This window comes from Podarcis liolepis (assembly GCF_965112155.1).
Source record: "Podarcis liolepis genome assembly, chromosome: 8".
Lineage (NCBI taxonomy): Eukaryota > Metazoa > Chordata > Lepidosauria > Squamata > Lacertidae > Podarcis > Podarcis liolepis.
In genome coordinates, this window is record NC_139560.1 from 21,490,387 (window position 1) to 21,514,086 (window position 23,700).

At 43.7% G+C, this 23,700-nt stretch overlaps 1 protein-coding gene across 8 annotated transcripts in view; it reads right to left on the reverse strand.

Annotated features, from left to right (window-relative positions):
- Positions 1-23,240, reverse strand: part of OXR1 (oxidation resistance 1) — a 236,097-nt gene extending 212,857 nt beyond the window's left edge. For 3 of the 8 annotated variants that reach the window (XM_083516642.1, XM_083516646.1, XM_083516634.1), the window contains exon 1: positions 16,877-17,120. The gene's annotated coding sequence lies outside the window, so the exon portion shown is untranslated. Of the gene's footprint in view, positions 1-16,876; positions 17,249-23,183 lie in introns of those variants that run through there. The other 5 variants (XM_083516645.1, XM_083516641.1, XM_083516644.1 and 2 more) reach the window with 5 other exon arrangements.
- Positions 23,241-23,700: the final 460 nt, after the last annotated feature.

Sequence of the window (23,700 nt, forward strand, 5' to 3'; positions counted from 1 at the left end):
TAGGCAAACTCCGGCCCTCCAGATGTTTGGGACTACAATTCCCATCATCCCTGACCATTGGTTCTGTTTGCTAGGGATGATGGGAATGGTAGTCCCAAACATCTGGAGGGCCAGAGTTTGCCTATGCCTGGTTTAGCCTAACCAAACTCATGGTACTGTTGCAAAACTTTCCTCAGAAGCCTTGAGAAAGGCAAAGCTTTTATTGGAATGGTACTTACTCTGATTTGGACACAAGTGACCTTAACAAACCCGATTTGTAATTCATTTATGAATGAAACAGACCCAAACGTTAGCAACACTGGTGATAACTTGCACTGCCAACATTTTACCTCCATTTCCCATCAAATGCAGGCATCTGAGATGACAATGATGATACCCAATACCCATGCTATCATTCATAATGCATGCAATTGTAACAAACAAACACCACGCAATTACAGTGAAAGTTACATTTCTCTGTCAATTAACCTATTTATTTCAAAGCAGCCCCAGTCTACTGTGCTTTGGGATTAGGTGGTTTGTTGTTTCTCTGTGATTAGTAATATTCAGCATATTCCTGTTCTTAGTATTGATTTGCATTGTAAGGAAATGCTTATTCCTGCAGGCAGAGGACATGGTTACTTCTGAGTTTTGTGCTGCAGAACAAAGAGAAGGAAGCAGGAATGGTTCTAGCAATGCTGGGTGTCTTACGGGATAATTACAAGATGCACTATCTGACCCAGCATATGTTAAAGGCAATTTTGTGAACCTCGGCTATAAGATGGATGGTAAATCAAGGTTTCTAGACCTGATGGTTTGTTTGTTTGTTTGTTTGTTTGTTTGTTTGTTCATTCATTCATTCATTCATTGCATTTTTTCTCCAAGAAGCTCAAGCTAATGTACATGGTTTGTCCCCCCCCCTCATTTGACCTCCACAAAAACCCTGTGAGGTAGATTAAGCTGAGAGGCAGTGACTAGCCAGCGTCACCCACTGAGCTTTTTGGCTGAGTAGCGATTTGAACCCGGGTCTCCCAGGTCCTAGTCCAACACTCTAACCACTACACCACACTGGCTTCCAATCCTTCAGGACTCCCCAGGTTTCCTTCACAACACACTATGACTACCCATCAGTCTTCTCCCCCTCTTCCTTCTATTTCTAAAAAATAAGTTCTGTAAATACTGAAATAGTGATGATAAAAACATTCATATCAAACCACATTACGTTTACAAAATGCAGATTTACATAAGTGGCATACTTAGGCTTACGTCATTTTTTAGTTTCTCAGTGGAATTTCCTAGGACAGCTTAGTGAATACCCTGAGTTCCAGGTATAAGATCACTGATGGTCTCTATGTTTCATCCTGAAGCTTAGTAGCAGGATTCTTTTTTTAGCCAATGGAAGCTTATGTTATAACCCATCTTAGCAGTGACCCTTAGCAGTGATGAAACAGAAGAGAACAGCACCCAGAGATAATGGGAAGGTTATTAGTGCAAGGATGTATTTGGGTCATTAGCATAGCTGTCAACGTTTCCCTTTTGCAAAGGGAAATTCCCTTATTCCGAATAGGATTCCTCGCAAGAAAAGGGAAACGTTGACAGCTATGGTCATTAGTCTTTTGAAAACAGAACTGCAACAATGTATCTCTACCATGGCCAGTTCATCAGTATTCTTTAAAAAAAAAAAGAGTTTCTAGGTCACTGGTCTTCAACTAGTATGTTCGGACACAAACGTCTCAACTGAATATAAGGTGGCTCAATTCCTAGTCTCTAGAGGGAGGGAAAATGTTTTTTAAAAGAGTGGAAGAGAAGTATATACATTCCATGGCATCAAAGCAACTCCACCAATGACAGAGCAGCAGGAAGGGGATGGCCTAGAAGCAGAGTGAAATTTGCTTTTAGCGCATAAGATGTGCAATTTTAAAAAAAGCAAACAAAACTAACTGGAACTCAAAAGCTGCTAAGATGCTAGGTATCAATTGTACAGATGTTTTTTGTCATAAAATTAAATGCATGGACTCGTGAGATTGGATTATTTGTTTGTTTTTGTCCTGCTAAACACACACTGACATATTTAAGTGTTTATAGTCTGTAAAATATTTCCATGAGTTGGGCTTTGGCTTTAGTTTGCAGGAGAGAATCTGGAGTTTCGTTGACTATTATACGAAATTTCAAACAAAGGTTATAGCTTTCTCATCTGTAATGTTTTACTTTTGCAAAAAAAAAAAAGCAGGTTTTAATAGTTAAAAGTCCAATTCTGTTTAATGGCACAGTATATTTTGAGGTGTTGGCAATACCTTTGCTACCCACAACTAGAGACAGGTTACCTCAAATTAGATTGAGTAAGAAAACAAAGGAGCCCACTTCTGTTTTTTATGATACCAAAATGAAGAATCCATTAAAAAGAAAAAAGAAAGAACTGTGAAGAAATATTGCAAAACATTTTCAATTCAAAAATGAACAGTATAAGGACTCTAAAGGGCATTGTGACAAATACTCCCTCAATTCTCAGATCTACAGCAGAAAGTAATTTAATCCCTGCATGGAAACCAAATGCTCCACACTCTGAGACATTGTCTCTTTCTAAAGCTAAGAATTACAATGTACAATGTCAGGTACACACACCAGGAAAGCTAAAAACAGCTTTTTACTGTTTTTCGCTGATGGATATCTTTATAGATTGCCTTTGAACTATGAGTTGAACCAAGATGGTTTACAAACAAGCAAACTTATTGAGGAAAAATGCTGTGGCTTTGAAGACAAAAAATATTTTGCCTACAACACTTGCACAGTATTTATACTTGAACATAGAGAAACTGAGAGACTGGAGAGATGTAGGTAATTTTAACTGATGCGTCTGAGCCAAAATTAACAGAATTATTTCTTTTGGAGGAACTGTAAGAATTTAATAAAAGTATAATAGAAGCCCATCGTAAATCAAGATCTGCAGATATTAAGCAAGTCCAGAAACACATTCTATTGTCATAGTAGCTAATCTTAACCCAATAATTCATTGCATTAAAAGCAGTATACAAGTTAACATGATTATGCTGGGGGCTTTGCTGTTAATTTCTGTCTGCTGTGTCAGGCTAACCAAACCAAGCTGATCAATTAATCATAAAAAGTCATTTGAGCTGTACCAGCAAGTGCCTTCCTATCAAAGCTGATTTTTACTTAACACCTTAGAACAAACCAATATCACTCTCAATGCTATAAAAATTATTATTATTAGAATTTATACAATTTCAAAACGGATGGAGAGAGAAGAAACCTGGAACTTTGCAAGCAAACAACTCCCTTTCAAAGAACTAGAAAGCATAATTAAGATTTTAAAATGTGAGATATTTGTCACTATTATTTGAAGCATCAATTGAATGATGATGCATTTTCTTATCTTCATGATCTACAAGTGACTGCTCTAATATAAGAGAATTCAGGGATGCTTAGAGTCGTGCTAGCAGTGCAGCAGGGGGACTAATGAACTGGAGACTTGTACTTGTAGACTATTTTATCCCTGGCTATTTTTATTGCTGAAGAGAGTTTTGGCCTTGCAGGTATTCTCCAGCCCAAACCAACAGTAGCAGCAGAATGTGTGGGAAGAGGGGATTTCCTTCCACTCTTAAGCTTCTCAGTTTGTCCACGTGGATTATGGATACTGGCCAGTGTCATGGAGCTGAATAAGTTGTGAGGTTTATTACTGCATACCCGTCAACTGTCCTGGAAAAAAGGGACATCTGATTTTTTTTCCCTCACAAGAGGACGGCAGCCAACATGGTTGCTGCTATTTTGGGCCGCATTCTTGCCCCAGAAAAAAACACTTTTTCAGAACAGTGATCTTGCACGGCACCCCAGAACACAGGTTTTTGGGCGCCCTGCATGAAAAAAGAGCTTTTAGGAGCCCACGATCAGAAAAGGCTCTGGAATATAAATGTATTGTAATTAAGATCTTTCAAGTGACACCTTAAAGGGACGCGGGTGGCGCTGTGGGTAAAACCTCAGTGCCTAGGACTTGCCGATCGCATGGTCGGCGGTTCAAATCCCCACGGCGGGGTGAACTCCCGTCTTTCGGTCCCAGCTCCTGCCCACCTAGCAGTTCGAAAGCACCCCTAAGTGCAAGTAGATAAATAGGTACCGCTTTATAGCGGGAAGGTAAACGGCGTTTCCATGTGCTGCGCTGGTGCCGGCTCGCCAAAGCAGCTTCGTCACGCTGGCCACGTGACCCGGAAGTGTCTCCGGACAGCGCTGGCCCCCGGCCTCTTAAGTGAGATGGGTGCACAACCCTAGAGTCAGACACGACTGGCCCGTACGGGCAGGGGTACCTTTACCTTTACCTTTAAGTGACACCTTGCTCCAGGTAACAAGTGATAGGCAGGTGATTGCACCTTTCTGTGAAACTCCCTTCAACTTTGCCTGGTGCCATCATTACTATCTCTCAAATACTGCAGCAGAATTCATCCTTTTTAAACAATATTAATGCTGCCAATGTTATTTCACCAGATCTCTGGACTATTACAGTGTGTCTTTTCATAGATTTACCCAGTGCTGTTCATCTTTTGTAAGCTTTTTTGTTTGTTTCTTTGTAAGCTTCCTTCAGCATAATTTTAGTAAAAATGTGTGACATGTTTTTCTAAAGAAACACATATTTCATTGTATTAAAATGCTGTCTGTTGTTTTTAATAAGATGCACAATAGTTTTCACTGAAACAGTGCCCAAGGTTTACAGAAATTAAACACAACAGTACAATTCTGAGATACATAAAAAATGAAGAACAATTGGTGGGGGGGGGGCGTGAAACTATAAATGATAGAGGACAGAAGGGTCTTTTTAGTTATGGTTCCTACTCAGTGAAATTCCCTTCCTAAAATATGGCTGACTCCATAAGAAAAGGTTAAAAATCCATCTATTTTCCTTTGCTTTTAAATTTAAAGCTTTTATTGTATTGGTTGCTGCCGGATGTAGGGGGAAGAAGTGTGTTGGCATACATTGAACTTCATTGTATTAGGCTTATTCAAGCTGGCGGAGTGGTTACCCTGAAGTACAGCTTATAAATCTTAAAAATAAATACTATTATATTTTGAATTGCCAGTTTAAAATGTTTGATTTTTATGGAACTGTATAGGTTTTTAATACAAGCCACCCTGGGAAAGCTATGGTCTTAAAAAGTGACTTAAAGGTATCTAACATAAAATGCTGCTAATATTGTTTTACTAGCTCTCTGGAATAATATCATCTGCCCTTTACAGTTCCCACCCCCCAATCGTTGTTCAACTTCCATATGCATAAGAGTTAAATGCGAATTAAATGAATAGATTATAAAAGGGGAGGGATATATGAAGTCATTTCCCATGCATGTTTGCCTGAAAGTAAATCAATGGATTAACTGAGAGTAGGTGTGCATAACGCTGCAAACCTCAAATCCAAAATCCAGAGTAGTATTGCTAGTTGCTGAACTGAAACAGCTATTTCTATTCAGTCTCTGAAGAAAGCGATACTTTGTTTTCTTCCCTAATAATGAACTTAAGAACAACTTTAACTCGTCTTTTTGTTAACTACAGCAGCTGCAATGTCTCACTCATCCATGTTCACTTCGTCAACATAGATCTTGTCATTTCATCTGAAATTAATGCACAATGCACCTTGAGATTCAGTTATCACTGCAAAGGCAGACAACGGACTGGATTACGTTTGCAGTACACGACATTCTCCAATTACACAACAGTAGCGTACCAAATGGGCAAAACAGGCTATTTGTTTTCATGATGTTAAATACATACGGTTGGATCCAGCCTTACTTCCAAGAAAGTGGGCTTAGGACTGCATCATTAGTCATGCTTATAGCAGACCCACTGGCCTTTGACACCTAAGATGTGTGTTTTCAGGGGCCACCGTATTCCTGTGAGTGTACTTCATTTTAACTAAAAAAATTCCTTCCAGTAGCACCTTAAAGACCAACTAAGTTAGTTCTTGGTATGAGCTTTCATGTGCATGCACACTTCTTCAGATACTTCTTCATTTTAACTGTTTTTCATTCTGGGTTTGAAATTGTTGCATCCTGCCCTGGGATCTGTTGGTGAAAGGCAGGTAATACATCATCATCATCATTATTGAATTATCCGAAGGCAGGCAAAGAAAACCAAACTCTTCTTTAGGCAACTAGGAAATTGCGAGAAGAATTCTTCCTGCTCCCCTAAATTGGAATCAACCAAAGACCATAATGCCAATTATGAAATCTTTCATTTTAATCTCTCAGTGGCCAGAAGCAGCCCAAGCCATCACAAGACCTTCTCAAGATCTCAGAAATGTCCTTTATCAGTCTGCCACCCACTAACCCACACACTTCCAAAGGAACTAGGCAAGAGGCACCAAACCCCCTGGGTCTGGCAAGCCTCCTCTCATCTCTCAGGGTTTTCCACTGGTACAAGGGATCTCTTTTATTTAGCAATAAAAAATTACAACTTTTTTATTACAATAATATAATAACATAGAAATACTCCAATAATGAATCCTTAATAGCCCAAAGCTTTTCATTAAACCCATTTTGACACATATCCCTGTTATTCAGACCAGTGGCAAGGAACTTTTTCCAGCTTGAGGGCCATATTGCCTTACATATAACTTTCTGGGGGCCACATGCCACCTGTGAGAACAGTCGCTGAAACTGGGCAGGGCCAAAGCAACATACACACCCCATTCACAAATTCCCCACCATTCATATACATCAGCATACATCCCATTCATCTTCTTACTTAAATGCACAAATAATCACAGTACTGGGATTGGCTCATCTACAATTTAGCTTGAAAACTTTTCAGCTGGTATATCTGTGTCTTGATGCAAACCTTCATGTTGCATCCTCGTGGCTGTAATTCCATTAGGATGTTTGTCTCTCAGAAGCTTCCATAGTCTGTGTGATGGGCACAATTCTCAGATTGCTCATGGGGGAGAAAGGAGAAGTGGAAGGTGTTAAGTTAGCAAAGTGTGCTCTGCTCTGGTCTGGCATGACCCCTTGTTAAAAACAAGCTATGAAATTCTAGTTCACAGTGTTTACAAAAGTCAGCCGTTTTTATCTACTGAAAATTTCTAGCCATGAGCAACCCTGCAGGGGGTGACGTTTGCTTTTGACAACACACTGCCACAAACGATCATGAATGCAATGTGAATATAGTAGAAAGAGTACTTTTAAGAAAAACAAAATCTGCACTGAAAAAAGACTTGAAGACAAAAATAGTTCACTATTCTGTTTCTCCAAAGAATTGTTACAAAAATAATAGAGATGCAACACACAGTATTTTCCCCTGGTGTTGTTTCGCCATCATTGCAATTTTCTGATGAAGACATTCACCATGGTCATCGCTAAGTTGTTGAGGAAGAAATCCAAGTAGGAATGGGAAAACTGTTAGAAACTGGCTACCAATATAATACTTTCATACATCTGCTTCCATGATTAAGCTCTATAACTTTGCATACTTTGAATAGATACTACCAAAAATTATACACTTTCTGTAGTGAGGTTTTCTTCTTCTTCAAGGAATTCCCTTCATAGGGGAGTGTTGTGTGAATCAGGTTCTCATACGCTTTGTCTGAAAAGGGCTTAGTACTAGTACTCCGGCAAGTCAGACAGTAAGTCAGCGAAAGGCAAGGTCTTGATTTCAGAAAAGCCATTCATGTTTGTATATTACCATGTTTATCGTTGCGACAGGGAAGGTTTACTTACAATTGGAGGAGCCAGCAGGGATTGTGTTAAATTAGGCGATTTTATTTCACTCTAACAGCATTAACTAAAGTGGCTTTTCTTGGAAATTAATTGTGAGAAATGTTGGCACCTTGAGGCCTTCGTCTCTAGATACATAAGTTTACATAAATCTTTCATTCAACAGAAAACACGTTGTTGGTGGAAAAAATGAAGGGCCTAGCTAACTTGATGTAAAAGCTATATAGTTACATAGCAATAGATGTGTTTTGCCATTAGTGGCAAACATTTTAATGGGTGGGGAATAATTCTCATAAAGGAAATAAACCTACATCTTAGGTCAGGCTTCCTCAACCTCGGCCTTCCTGATGTTTTTGGCCTACAACTCCCATGATCCCTAGCTAGAAGGACCAGTGGTCAGGGATGATGGGAATTGTAGTCTCAAAACATCTGGAGGGCCGAGGTTGAGGAAGCCTGTCTTAGGTCATACCACTCCAGGTTGTGGGGGTGGCACAGCTCACCTGACTGAATGCACCCCACACACAAAAATGATCCCTCTGCTCCGAAATTCAGATCAGGAGGAAAGTTTCTTATCCATCATATCTGACTCCTAAAGCGGTATCATACCATTTGAAACCACCCCCAAGAACCCTTGGGTACGTTACTTTGTTAGGGGTTCTGGGAGTTGTTAAGACACCTCTATTCCTCTCACAAAGTTACAATTCCCATGAGGGTTTAACAAACAATTCCTCTTCCTAGGATATGTTTGATGAGCTGCTTTAATGGGCTGCAACACACCTACTGCCTTCAAGCTACCTGGAGCACTGCAAAGACCAGTACCTGTGACAGAGATTACAACAGCCCACAGCCCCCTTTCCCCCGGTTACAAACTTTAATAATACAGATGCAGTTACTGCTGGAAATAAATCAAGACAACCTTCTTAGAAAAAGAAGTCTGGTTTTTTTGTATTTAAGTCATCCAATCCACAGCTCCATTCTTTTCAATCCAGTACTAGGAATGCTCTATAATAAATAGTTATAGAGCGCTAATGCCCTCTATAAAAGAAACATTGTGTTTTTTAAAAGAAACATTGTGAGAATGAAACTAAAATAATGGTTTAAAGCGAAGGAGTGTGTGTAGAGCTTCACTCAAAACGTAAGTGTTCATAGAAGCAGAAAAATCAGAGTTAGGTTTGACAGACTGTGTAGGAGGAAACCTATGCATGAGCAAGATTTTCGCAGGTAATTGGCACCTGAAATATCAGCTATTCTCTCATATGAACGGACGACTTAGATATTATCAAAATCAAGCTCAAATTAATAAGAGCAATACTAGTGTAGGAGCTAAACATTCCCACAGGGGTGAGGGAATCTATTGAGAACATAAACATTTTTTTTTGTTTCCAGGGCAGCTAGATTTAAAGGCCCGTGACACCCTGGATTGCAACCTGTAGAAGCAATTTTTATTCATTAAGGTTTATGAAGACTTCAGGTTCCATAGGGCAGCACAACCAGCAAGCTAATTGAAAGAGGATTTAAGGGGGGCTGTTAACTCTTAAGAGTCAACATGGCGCCTGTTATTGTATTATTTTATGAGAAGCATCTATCTAAACTGCCAGAATCACATACGTTCACCTAATTAAGGAACATTACTGAAACTGTTGCACCCATACCTCTTTTTCTATTAAAGAGGACACGGTTTTCTTCTTGTTCATGGTAAAGGACCCCTGGATAGTTAAGTCCAGTCAAACTTGACTATGGGGTGTGGCGCTCATCTCGCTTCAGGCTGAGGGAGGCGGTGTTTGTCCGCAGACAGCTTTCCGGGTCATGTGGCCAGCATGGCTAAACTGCTTCTGGTGCAGTAGGACACTGTGACGAGTGCCAGAGCGCACTCCTTAAAAGCCAGAGGTGTTGCATCTTCTAAGTTCTCAAATCCAGGAGGTAATACGATGGCCTGTAATGTAGGGACCTGAACTCCCCTGGAAGGAACAGGTTCATAGCTTGTGGGTGTTCCTGGACCCAGAATTGGCACTTGAGGCCCAGGTGGCCTCAGTGGTGAGGACTGGCTATTTCCAGCTACAGTGGCTTTTGGACAGAGATGACATGGCCACAGTACTCCCGTCACTCTGGTAACTTCAAGGTTTCAATTGTTTTTTGCAATGCGCTCTATGTGAGGGAGCCACATAAGATGATTCGGAAACATCAACTGACTCAAAATGCAATGAGCAGATTACTGGTTAGGGTTGCCTTTAGAACCCTGTTCTAAAACAGCCATTGGCTATTAAGTTGTCAGAGCTAATTTTCAGGCCCAACTGAAGGTGTTCGTGCAAGTACTTGCCCTAAATGACTTTGGCTCCGAATATCTGAGATACTGCCTCCTTCTCTACAGACACCCTTAAGATCAGAAGAGGGGACCTTTTGACAGTTGCACTCCACAGGCAGTGGCCTGGGGGGAGGCATTTTCTATGGCAGGGGTTAGCAAATTTTTTCAGCAGGGGGCCAGTCCACTGCCCCTCAGAGCTTGTGGGAGGCCAGACTATATTTTGAAGAAGAAAACATGAACAAATTCCTATGCCCCACAAACAACCCAGAGGTGCATTTTAATTAAAAGGACCCATTCTACTCATGTAAAAACACACTGATTCCTGGACCGTCTGCAGGCTGGATTTAGAAGGCGATTGGGCCGGATCTGGCCCCCGGGCCTTAGTTTGCCTACCCATGTTCTATGGCAACCCCTATGTTTGACTGGCGGTGGAAGTTCCTGTCTGTGCCCACTCCTAAAGAAACAGGCTCTAGGTACTTTGGACTGGGGAATGCGGGTGGCACAGTGGGTTAAACCACAGAGCCTAGGACTTGCCGAGCAGAAGGTCGGCGGTTCGAATCCCTGCGATGGGATGGGCTCCCGTTGCTCGGTCCCTGCTCCTGCCAACCTAGCAGTTCGAAAGCACATCAAAGTGCAAGTAGATAAATAGGTACAGCTCTGGCGGGAAGTTAAACGGCGTTTCCATGCGCTGCTCTGGTTGTCCAGAAGCGGCTTAGTCATGCTGACCAGAAGCTGTACGCTGGCTCCCTTGACCAGTAAAATGAGATGAGTGCCGCAACCCCAGAGTCGGTCACGACTGGACCTAATGGTCAGGGATCCCTTTGCCTTTACCTACTTTGGACTGGAACAGCTATTGGCCAGTTGCCGGTATTCCCTTTGGGGGGAAGGCGATGCAGAGAGCTCTGGTGGAGCAGCTGCAGGCATTTGTGGGGGATGCAGCTTCTTGAGAATCTGTGTTCATGGAACCGAGTCAGCCTTGGTTGCCCTGCTGGATGAGCTTTCCAGAGAGTAGGACGGGGGACTGCTACCTTGCCTCTGCTTCTTGATCTCTCATCAACGGTTGATACTGTTGACCATGGTATCCTCCTGGACCAGTTCCAGGAAATGGGAATTAGGTGCACTGGATTACGGTGGTTCCAATCCTACCTTCAGGAGCAAGCCCCAAGAGTAGCATTCAGAGAGTACCTTTTGGCCCCCTGGCGACTATACTACGGAGTGCCACAGGGGATAATCTTATCTCTGGTGCTATTTAATATCTACATGACGTCTTTGGGAATAGTCCTTAAGACGCTTCAGGGTGAGGTGCCATCAATATACTGTCTTGGCTAGACAAGCCTACCCAAATGCTTAGAAAGTTTAGGTAATTTTAATCTGTTTTAGTATTTCAACTTTTGTATGCTTTAAAGCATTGGCTCTGAATTTTTCTTGATGTTATCGCTTTCTCTTTTTTGCAAACCGCTTTGAGCTTGTTTTCATTCCTGCTTTTAGTTATGTCTTTTATTTTATTTTATTTTTTGCAATTTCATGTTGTGTACTGTCCTGAGATCTATGGAGTAGAGGGCAATATACAATTTTAATAAATAAATAATTCAACATTAATTAGCTGGTTTTTGAGATTTTTATGAGCAAAGAGCAGGCAAGTAAAGGAAGGGTTCTCTCATTTCAAAAAGTCTAGTGTTACCTAGCTTAGCTATTTTATTTTCCTTAGGGGGGGGGAAATATATTCAATCGGACTCTGAAATTGACACTGATTAACACAAAGTGGATGTGCTGGGGGTCTCCAAAACTTATGAAGCATTCACCACTATTACTACAAGCGGGACCTACAACAACATACTGCATTCTTAAGTGCCTACTTTCCAACTTCTCCTATTCCAGGGATACTCCATTCCATTTCTGCCTTCTGTATGGTTTCCAATTCCCCCTACCACCATTAGTCATCATTGCATTGCAGGGGGTTGGACTAGAAGACCCTTGGTGTCCCTTCCACTTCTACAACTCTATGATTCCATTTCCACTAAACATGCCCAGTCTGCACTGGCCCATGTTGGGATTCCTGCACATTGAGGACTGATCTTTTTCCTTTTCTTTTTGTATTTGTACAGATCTTCTGGTTCCACCCAAGCCTGATGGCATCCCATTCTCATGCTTGGATTGTGTCATTTTCACTCCACAACGACCAACACCATGAAAACTGAGATCAGTATTAAAATACAGAGTAACTTATAACATGTGGGACCACCTTTGAAGGTGACCCGGAAACTACAACTAATCCAGAATGCAGCAGCTAGACTGGTGACTGGGAGAGGCCGCCAAGACCACATAACACCGGTCTTGAAAGAACTACACTGGCTCCCAGTATGTTTCCGAGCACAATTCAAAGTGTTGGTGCTGACCTTTAAAGTCCTAATCAGCCTCGGTCCAGTATACCTGAAGGAGCATCTCCAACCCCATTGTTCTGCCTGGGCACTGAGGTCCAGTGCTGAGGGCCTTCTGGCGGTTCCCTCGCTGCGAGAAGCCAAGTTACAGGTAACCAGACAGAGGGCCTTCTCAGTAGTGGCACCCGCCCTGTGGAACACCTTCCTACCAGATGTCAAAGCGAACAACAACTACCAGACTTTTAGAAGACATCTGAAGGCAGCCCTGTTAAGGGCAGCTTTTAATGTTTAATAGACTATTGTATTTTAATATTCTGTTGAAAGCCGCCTAGAGTGGCTGGGGAAACCCAGCCAGATGGGTGGGGTATAAATAATAAATAATAAATTATTATTATTATTATTATTATTATTATTATTATTATTATTATTATTATTACAGTGGTACCTCAGGTTAAGAACTTAATTTGTTCTGGAGGTCCATTCTTAACCTGAAACTGTTTTTAACCTGAAGCACCACTTTAGCTAATAGGGCCTCCTCCTGCCGCTGCGCCGCCACTGCACGATTTCTGTTCTCATCCTGAAGCAAAGTTCTTAACACGAGGTACTAGGTGGCGCTGTCAGGACGCAGGTGGCGCTGTGGGTAAAAGCCTCAGCGCCTAGGGCTTGCCGATCGAAAGGTCGGCGGTTCGAATCCCTGCGGCGGGGTGCGCTCCCGTCGTTCGGTCCCAGCGCCTGCCAACCTAGCAGTTCGAAAGCACCTCCGGGTGCAAGTAGATAAATAGGGACCGCTTACCAGCGGGAAGGTAAATGGCGTTTCCGTGTGCGGCTCTGGCTCGCCAGAGCAGCGATGTCACGCTGGCCACGTGACCCGGAAGTGTCTTCGGACAGCGCTGGCCCACGGCCTCTTGAGTGAAATGGGCACACAACCCTAGAGTCTGGCAAGACTGGCCCGTACGGGCAGGGGTACCTTTTACTACAGTGGTACCTCAGGTTACATACGCTTCAGGTTACATACGCTTCAGGTTACAGACTCCCCTAACCCAGAAATATTACCTCGGGTTAAGAACTTTGCTTCAGGATGAGAACAGAAATTGTGCTCCGGCGGCGCGGCAGCAGCAGGAGGCCCCATTAGCTAAAGTGGTGCTTCAGGTTAACAACAGTTTCAGGCTAAGAACAGAGCTCCAGAACGAATTAAGTACTTAACCTGAGGTACCACTGTATTTCTGGGTTAGCGGAGTCTGTAACCTGAAGCGTATGTAACCAGAAGTACCACTGTATGATGATAGCCAGTTGATCTCTCATCTAAAAAACATCTTACCGGGCCAAATTTGATTTGCTTCAGCATTGGAAGTGCATCATATACCTCTCACACTGTTCTCCAGGTTCCAACAGACTGGCCTTCAATGTGATGAGCACAATGTGCCTAAATATCCGAGAGTACTGGCAGTAGGGGGACAGAGTGCACATACTGCTCATCTCTGGAATACCTCTGTCAATGCCAGTCGGGCCGTCAGTCTCTGCATTTCACGAGGATGTTTCCACGCTTCAACACTGTCTCCAAGTGAAGCGCATACACAGAGCCACATGAGTGAAGCACAAGGTCACATTTAGAAATGCCACTGGGATAGGAAGTAAAAATATATATATAAAGTTGCCCCACCTACAACTTCAAAGTCTGAGAAGCGAGTCAAGATATCCCCCCCCTCTGCCACGATTCTTCCATAGAGCTCAATGGCAGCAACTGGGAGCTGAAGCAAATCTCCCATGCGCAGTCTACCCACTTTCATATGCATGTTCCCATGTGGGAATTCCGTTTTTCTGGTACAACATCAGAATGTGACAGAAGCATGAGCTCTATTAAATGTAGCTCCTGTAAATCCAAAAACGCTCAATTATAAGCACCTGCTCTGAATAAGCTGGACATGTTAAGCACAAGTAGAACTGGATCAAGTAGAACAATTGGGAGTTCCAAACAGGCATTTCTTCTTAAGGCACACTCCTTGCGAAGCAGAAAACGAAACATCCTACAAAGAGCACATTACCATTAAATTGCTCTTTAATGAGACAGATACTTTAAGCATTACACACACAAAAACCCCAAACATATTTCAAAGGTAAAAAGAGGATTCACCTCATTTTAAACCAGACATGCCATTCTTAATCAAAGACAACTACATTTTATAAAGAGGCTGTCAACCTTAGTTACGAAGTAATTACAGCCCAACAACAGGAAAAAAGCTTAATTTGCCCAGATAATGTATGCTGTTTAATGTGATACTGTATATCCGTTGAATGTTAATACTTTTTTTTTTTTAAAGTTAAATGTTACCATCCCACGGCTGTAGTTGGAAAACATATTTAACAGTTAATTAATCATGCAGTCACCACTATTAAATATGCAATGTTTATTTCCTGGCTGAAACAGCTCCATTTCATTACACTGACAAGCAAAGTGATGAGTTAATAAGTATACTTCGACCCTCTCCCCGAACAAATTAGAAAAATATATTAAGTCACCCCCTCTGAAAGTTTCAGGTGAACTCACCACCCAAGATGATGTGTTTATACCCTCCCACACATATATGTATGTGTAATATATATACATATAAACATCTCTCTCTTCTGCCCACCGCTGCCCCCAGGTATCTGTTAATCTTATGCAGCGAAAACAATGAGACTTGTGGCACCCTAAAGACTAACCAGTGAGTTGCAGCATAAGCTTTCGCAGGCATTGTCCTGTGTTGCAGGTATACTGTCAACATACGTACACATATTTTTTGTAACTTCATTCAAATTCAAAGAGCTGTTTCAACCCATCTTTCACTGTGCCATGGGTGACATCATGTTTGGCCTCTTCCCACCGGAGTTTACTTCTCCCAAACAGCTCCAGTGCATTAATGATGTTAAAGTCTGCCTTCAGTAATGACAGCTATGGCACAATAGCATCACTGGTGTAGTCATCTCAGCAGATATGCATATTTCAAGAGGCTGCTCAATGGAGAAAGAATGAGCCCGGTGCAGGGGTGCATTTCCAGTGGCAGAGCAAGGCACGGAAGCTGAGCAGCTCATTGGCAAAGCAGCCTCACTCCGGGGGAACAGCAATAAGAACCAAGGGACCGCTTAAGATGGCAAATGAATTAGGATCCAAAAAAAGAAAAGACAAAACCACCAGCTCCACCACCACCCCAAAAAATTCTTGCAGACAGCTGGAGCATGCTAATTTCTTCTTAAGGGAATTAGGCTGGTTTGTGAATGGCAGCGTTGGCTGAATATTAAGGGAGGAATGAGGGAAGGCAGACAGCACCTGAATGTTCATTGGGGGGGGGGGGACCTTGACATTTCCCCAAGAAAGCCATGAGAGAAAAACCCATGGCAGTGGAACACATGCTGCTGCTGATGTCTCACCAAAAGGCTTTCCAGACACCCACGGGCTTCCAGCCTGGCAGAGATGTGCAAAAATAAACAAACGCCAAGCCTCTGAGCCAAAATCAGAAGCTTCCTCATGCACACCACCTCTGCAGTCCCAGCCTGACTCCCAAGCCCATCCTTGGAAGCACTGCTGACACACAGGTACATTAAGCAGGGGGCTGCCACGCTCACTTCCCTGCCAAGAAAGGCAAAAAGCAGGCACCTCCGGGAGCCCATCCAGGTTGTGCTGGTGTTTTAGAAACATTAAAAAAAAGTGCAGGGCTGCTGATCTATGCACTGCAGTGCATGGGCAGCAGTGTCAGTAATTCGTCCCTGCCTTTCACCCCTAGTTCTCTTGGTGCAAATGTGTGGGTTTGTGGGTTTCAACCAGCTTCAGTCTCCAAAAGGGAGAGAGAGAGCGCACACAAGGACAACAAGAGCCATCACACTGCAAACGCCCCTCTCTCCCCATCCTGGCCCCCTCGGTCAACCTCTCACCACTCAGCGAGACTGCCTCTTCCCCTTAATGCTTAGTAAGTTCCCACTGCCCAAGCCTTCATTTCAGATCAGCACCATTAATCCGCTTCTCCCCCTTCAGTGCCGGGTTCTAATCCTGGCCCATTCTGCTTCTGCCCCGATTCTCCCCTTGGCCCGCCGTCCTACATCCCTCCCTCTGCCTTTCCCCCTTAGAGTCCCATCTCTCTCTCCGTCCCGAGTCCCCTCCATCCCTTCTTCCCTTCCTCCTGGCAGGAAAGGAAAGGACGGCGGCAGGAGAGGGAGCTTTCTCCTCCTCTTCCTCTTCCTCCTCCTCCTTGACAAAATAATATATATATATTTAAAAAACAACATGTCCAGCCCAGACTTGAAGGGAATTATCCACCCCGCGCCACTGTCGCAAGGAAGCGTCAGGAAGGACGCTCCGAGCGAGCGCCCCTGTCCCGAGGAAGAAGGAAGCAGCCGGGGCATCGCTGCGCCCTGCGGATTGGAGAGCTGGCGGCCGGCTCCCCGTCCCTTGCGCCCCAGCGCCGGGAGCTTCGGGGACTGCAGGGCATCAGCAAGGCAGGATGGAGGGACCCTGAAGAAGCAGAGAAGAAACTTACTTGCCAGGAGGAGGAGGGAAAGAGCGGGCTGCGCTCGCCGCGGCTGCTTCACTGCGCCCCGCAGAGCATGGCGCAATCGCTCGCTCGCTCGCCGGGCGCCGCCGCCGCCAGCCAGTCAGAGCGAGCGCGCGAGCACACGGCGGGCCGGCTCCTTGGCGCTGAATGGGATGAGCCGAGCGCGCTGCCGGGGCTCCGGAGCCGCCGAGCAACATTCAGGCATGCTCAGTCGGCTGACCTTCTCGGTGTGGGAAGTACCACTGCGCGAGGAAGACGGGGAAACAGGGGGAGGGAGGGGGGAGAGGAGGAGAGGCGAAATGGATGCTACCATCAGAGAGAGAGAGAGGCGAGCTAAAAATAGACGCAGGCGAAGATGGGTGGGAGGAGAACGAGAACAGCTGGAGCTTAAAGAGGCAGGAGCCGGTCTGCAGGAGCGCGTCTCTCTCTCTCTCTCTCGGTTATGAAGCCATGGGGCAGGATGGGGGGGCTACAAATGGGACACTCACAGCGACCTCGTGGAAGGGGTGCTGCAAGTTAGGGAAATCGGCTCCCCGAGTGCTTAAATCGAATTATTCCCCCCACTCTCTGTCTGTTACACAATATCTTTCCTCCCTTTATTTAAACAGAAAAGGGGCTTCAGAGGCCATAGGTATTTCCTACTAACAATATGCATTAGTATTAAGTATTAGCAGCTCACTAGAACACCTGAAGCTTAATTAGCTTCACAGGCACATAGCAAGCTGACTAGTCACACTGTCGGGGCATCGGTCCCAATATTGTCTGCACTGTCTGGCAGAGGCTCTCGAGGGTGTCAGATGCAGGTGGAGATGTCGGGGATTGAACCCCAGGACATTCTGCGTGCAAAGTAGATGCGCTTGTGTTTTGCTACACAGTTGTCACGGCACAGGTAATTCCCCCGCCTTTGCTCGCGTTCAGGCAAGGATCGAATTGTGTGCTTAATACCCCCGTCTTAAACCTCTTACATGGAAGGAACGGCCTTTGCAAATCATGAGCTTTTTGGGTGCAGATGTCATTCATTTGTAGGAACGGGCAACCTTTCTCAGCTGCAATATTTTGGTCATTGGGAAATGCGATTCCAACCCTCTCCCTAACTCACTAGCATTTTGTGAATGTCACAGGCCCATAACAGGTGGTGATGGTGATGCTGCTGCAGCATAGATCTTTGTGGGGCGCTATTATTATTTGCTGAATTTGTTAAGTTGCTTTCATCTTGCCCAGGGCAACCCAAAGCAACTTGAAACCAGTGGCGGAACTTCATGCTCTGGCACCTGGGGGGCGTGGCATGCCGCCTGCGGGGGCGTAGTCCCCAGCACGGGTGGGGGGGGGACAGCCGCAATGGCACCCCACCGGGATCACGTTCTACTGTTGAACTGCTCTTACTGCCAGAAAGTTCTTCCTAATGTTTAGCTGCAATCTCCTGTCTTGTAACTTGAATCCATTGGTTCGAGTCCTACCCTCCAGAGCAAAATTAAACAAGCCTTCTCCATCTTCCATGTTGACAGCCCTTTAGATATCTGAAGATGGCTATCATACGTATCCTCTCAGTCTCCCTTTCTCCAGGCTAAACATACCTAGCTGCTTCAACTGTTCCCCATATGGCTTGGTTTCCAGACCCTTGATCATCTTGGTCACCCTCCTCTGCACACGTTCCAGCTTATCAACATTCTTCTTAAATGGTGCTGCCCAAAACTGGACACAGGACTCCAGGTGTGGTCTGACTAAGGCAGAATAGAGTGATACTATTACTTCTTTTGACTGGGACTTGTTGATGCAGCCTAGAATAACATTAGCTTTTTTGCTGCTGCATCACACTGTGGACTCATTGGGGTCCACTAAGACCCCTAGATCCTTTTCACATGTACTGCTGGGAAGTCAGGTGTCCCCCATCTTCACTTGAGAAGTGAACATTGGTTTGGCTACACTTGCTTTGGGATATCCCTTATATTTGGGAGGTTTACTGATTGCTCTCTGCAGATGAACCACAATTGCTAGGAAATGTTCTGAAAGGACACTGCCCTTTTGGAGGAGGATACATGTGCTTAAGTCTTGCTTTCAGGCTTCCTAGTTGACTACTGTGAAAATAGGATGCTTGACTAGATAGGTCATCCAGGAGGCTCTTCTTGTGTTCTTTCTGCCTCTACCTTTGTCTTGGGATGAGGTCCTTAAGCTGTGTGCATGAACAGCAGTTTTGGGAGAAAGGCAGATAGAGAACAGAGTTGAGTTGGTGCTGGAAGCATCAAAGGGTGCAAACTCTTCCCTGCCAGACCTGATGTGGGAGTAGCAGACTTTGGAGTGTTTAAACTTGTACATTTGTGGCTTGTACATTTGTAAATAACAGAAAATATTACAAAATATCAGAAGCCTCCTGTGACCTCATTCCAAAGGACACAAGCCAGGTGAATTCTGAACCCTGAAGCTTCTTACTACTCAGAGAACTGGGGAACTCATAACAACAGACTTAGTTTCATCAGCCCAAGAGTTGCTGTGTTTCTGCATAACTGGAAAAAGCACTTTCTCTTGGGAGTCTATCACAGTCCTTGAAATCTACTGGAAATGCTCTTGGAAACAGCATCTGTATACCAAGTTAGGCCTCAAGAAGGACATGTAGAGTGGCATTTTCAATGTTGACTCCCAGATCGCAGAACACTTTCTTTTCTAAGCTCATATGGATAACCCCCATGCCCTTGCTATACTTCCACAACAAGTCATTTTGGTAAGAGCTGTTTTTAATGGCCAGAGACAAGAGGAATGGCTTGTATTTTTAGTTAATTGCAGTTTGAATTGCAACATTTTATGGTTTGGGTTTTATTTATTGATGCATTGTGCTGCTTTTTGAGCACTGGGTCAGCAGCTTTCTGATTCCAGAAAGAACAGAACAATTATTCACCATCAGAGCATGGATAGAATACTAAGGCATGCTTGCAACCAACAGGACACAGAAGGCAGTCCAGGTTCAGGTGTGACCTGCTCTCTTTGTTAAAAGTATCAAGGAGTGATGTGATGCAAAAGACCTTTCTTTTGCTTGCTACCCTGATAAGAGGTGCTTCCAGTCTGAGTAGACTATACTAAGGTAGGGGGAGAAATATCTTGGTATGAAGGAGCTTGCCTATGTTATCTTATAATAGCTCTGAGATGGCAGTAAAGTTTTCATTTTCTAGGTGCCCCAAAGTCACTTGTCAGATCTCTTGTACGCTGAACAAAGAAGTCACTTCAAAATCACCCTTGAAATGCTGCAATGAAATTCTCGGGCTTTCAAGCTAGACTCCAATCATCCCATTTCATTGTTCACGGAGGACATGATGGGCGCATCACGAAGTATCTGAAAATTGAGCCTATTCTTGGTTTTCTTCCAAAAGTCTAGACATTGTAAAGCTGTGCGCTCTGGTGTAGCATATTGAGTTCTACCTGGAAAGTTTTGGTTGACGAGGGTTTAAAGATGGTGATGGTGTGTGTGTGTGTGTGTGTGTGTGTGTGTGTGTGTGTGTTTGTGTTTGGTATCTAGTTGGCAAGTAAACTGCTGTGGGTTGCAGCTGCTGCTTTGGAAACTGTATTACTTTTACTGTAATGTTTTCAGCACCTGCTAAAAACTTTACTTGATTAACTAATTGCTTTAAAACTGCTAGTTTTAATCACATTTTATGCCTATTTGTTTTCAAAGTTTAATCTTGTCTGTATTTTTACTGAATGTACGATATAGTTCTATGTAAACCACTTAGGTTTTCGTTGATTAAGCAGTATATAAATCTTGTAAAATAAACAAATGAACCATGGAATAGTTCTGTGCTTTCATAATAGCATTCATGGCCATAGGATGAATTGATGTGATTAGCCAGCTTTTAAAAGGGGATGGAGCCACCTAGCCTTGGTAGCTATATGAAACCTCCAGTTTCATAGGTGGCATAGTACTAAATACCCTTTTGGTGGAAAAGCAAAAGCAGCAGAGGACTATTGCCTTCATCCTCTCCTTGAGGATTTCCTAGAGGTATGTGCTTCAAGAAGAAGGATGTTTCTTTCAGACTAGATGGATTCCTGGACATGCTCCTAGCTAGCACTGTTTCCACTCATGTTTGCCCCATTCTGTCAACCCATACATTTGGTAATGAATGTATATTTCTAAAGGCTACACATGTCTTCAGTGCTGTTTCTCACACAAGGGAACTGTTATTGATCTGAAGCTTTCTACCATTTTTTTTAAAAAAAGCCTATTTCTTTCCAGGCAGTATTCTAGCAAAAACAACACAATGCTAAACTATCTTTAAATGTCAGAGGCATAGCTGAGCAAGTCTCTGGCAGCATGAACAGCCCTATGGCTCCTTAAATATTCACACATTTATTGTGGCATAAGCATTCTTGGATCAGAGCTCCATCTGATTTCAAATGTTCATGCTGGGCATTATGTAGCCAAATCAGCACCACCCTGCTGTTGGGTGTCAGCAGGCAGGCTTGTGAGAAGCCCACCTTCTGCAGAATTACAAAACAAAAACCCCCAGCCTTTCAAAATCCTTAACATGGGGAAATCCTCAGATACAGCTGAAGGGTTGCTGAGCATGCTCACTGGCCATGGAATGTTGACTGCCTGTTGGGAGATGGGGAAACAAAATGGTGAGGACTAGTCTCCTAAAGAGCAGGCATAGGCAAACTCTGCCCTCCAGATGTTTTGGGACTACAACTCCCATCATCCCTGACCACTGGTCCTGTTAGCTAGGGATGATGGGAGTTGTAGTCCCAAAACATCTGGAGGGCTGAGTTTGCCAATGCCTGCTGAAGAGGAACACCCCACATTGCAACATCTGCAGGTCCCAATTGTGTGTGTGTGTGTCCCCTTTCTGTCTCAAGAACCACTGAGCAAAACTTACATATCTATTTCCACATACGCTACATGGATTTATGTATTTCTCTTCCTGTACGCATCTGGTTGGCCAATGTGAAAACAAGATGGCGGACTTGATGTGCCACTGGCTTGATTCAACAGCCTTGCCTGACGTCGGTTTTTCCCCTGACAGTGATTCCAGCAGTGCTTAGCTTTTTGTGGAAGAAGGAACAGGGACCAAATCTCTCCATTAAAAATAAAAATAAAAATCTAAACCTTGCTTCCAGGTTTCTCAAACTCGTATTTAAGAAGTCTGTCAGAAAACGTAAAGGGGCCACAACTGTATTCCCCTATTAATTTCAGCACTGGTTCCCAGTGTAAAAACCAACATGGAGTTCTGATAGACGCAAAGCCCCAACTTTGATCCTAACAAAGGAACAGTTTGGAAATACTGAAATGCTTAAGACTGGAGAATAATAAGGGAATTATCCTACTTCAATTTGACAGGCTACAATGGTTATATAAGTTTTTAAGTTTCACTATCAATATTCATCAAGTGTGGCTAAAGGAAGTCTCTCGAGGCATGACAAAAATAGAAAAGTTCCATCCACTCTTAACTCATGACTGCCCAAATCCTGCAACTTATGCCATACTTGGAGCAGAAGTGGACCACAGAGGTCACAGCCCTTAGCCTTCATTGTTATGGCCACAGCTCAGAAGTCCAAAAAGCTTTGATAGTTGAGTGTCCTCCTCCTGTGTACCAAGGACAAGTCAACAGAAGACTCCAATGAATCTGCTTCCTTCACCTCCACTCAATTGGGCGGATGACACAATGTTCCATATGGTATCATCTCCTCCTCCATCACACAATAGATAACTAACTTTTTTAATTCACTGTCACAGCATGTGATGATGGATTTTAAGAAAGCATTAGACTAGTGCATGGAGGGTAACCTCTTCCTGGAGAAATCTCTCAGAGAGTCTGCACTCATCAGGCACTGCTTGGAAACAGAATGCTGAGCTAGCCTTCTAGCAGATTTTTTTTTTTAGTCTAGCATTAGAATTTCTGAAAGAGAACATTTTCACATGGTGCAAACAAGGCACTGCATCCTTATAAAATAATAGGTTCATTCAGACTTAGGGAGAGCATTCCAATAATGGGGTGCATCACTGTGACGGCCTAACCTCTGGTCAGTACCCATGAGCACTGCTAAATTCATACATACTCTCTCCATGCCCCCATGACTCCTAATATTTCATTCTATTCAACTCATTAAAATACGCATACACATAATGCCCATGGCAGCAACTCCCTTCTGAAGGTTGCTCAAGCTGGAGGTAGGGCAATGCAGGAGAAACCAACCACCCCGATAGCAAACAGAGTGTTTTCCCTCTCACACTTCTTCCTCTGGAAACAGCTCCCTTATGAAGGCTCCTAGGGCTGGAGGGTAAGGCAAGGCAGGTGGGAAAAGCCATTACTTGCTGGCCCTCTGTTGCTCTGTTTGTGGCTATGCAGTCAACTGACTCACCACGATTGGGAACAGACGGACTAGATTGATATTTGATTTGATCCACCAGGACTTTAACTTACTTAAGTTCTAAAAAAGCCGGTAATCATTTACTAAATCCTCCGTGTCAACATTACTCAGTGGATTGGGAATAAATATATTTGCCCCTCCAAAGGGCACAACGACCTAGTTAATAATCTACTAAAAAGATCTGTTAAAATAACCCTTTTGTATTTTCTGTGCAAATAACACCCTAAAATTATTATAGCGAAGGTCTTCTGAATTAATAAAGCATCCATTTTGTAACACCCACCCAGAGGGCCTTAAGATTACATTTGGAAAGCAGGTGTTGCAAGATGCAATCTCTTCCAAGTACAGTGGTACCTCAGGTTAAGTACTTAATTCGTTCCGGAGGTCCATTCTTAACCTGAAACTGTTGTTAACCTGAAGCACCACTTTAGCTAATGGGGCCTCCTGCTGCCGCCGCG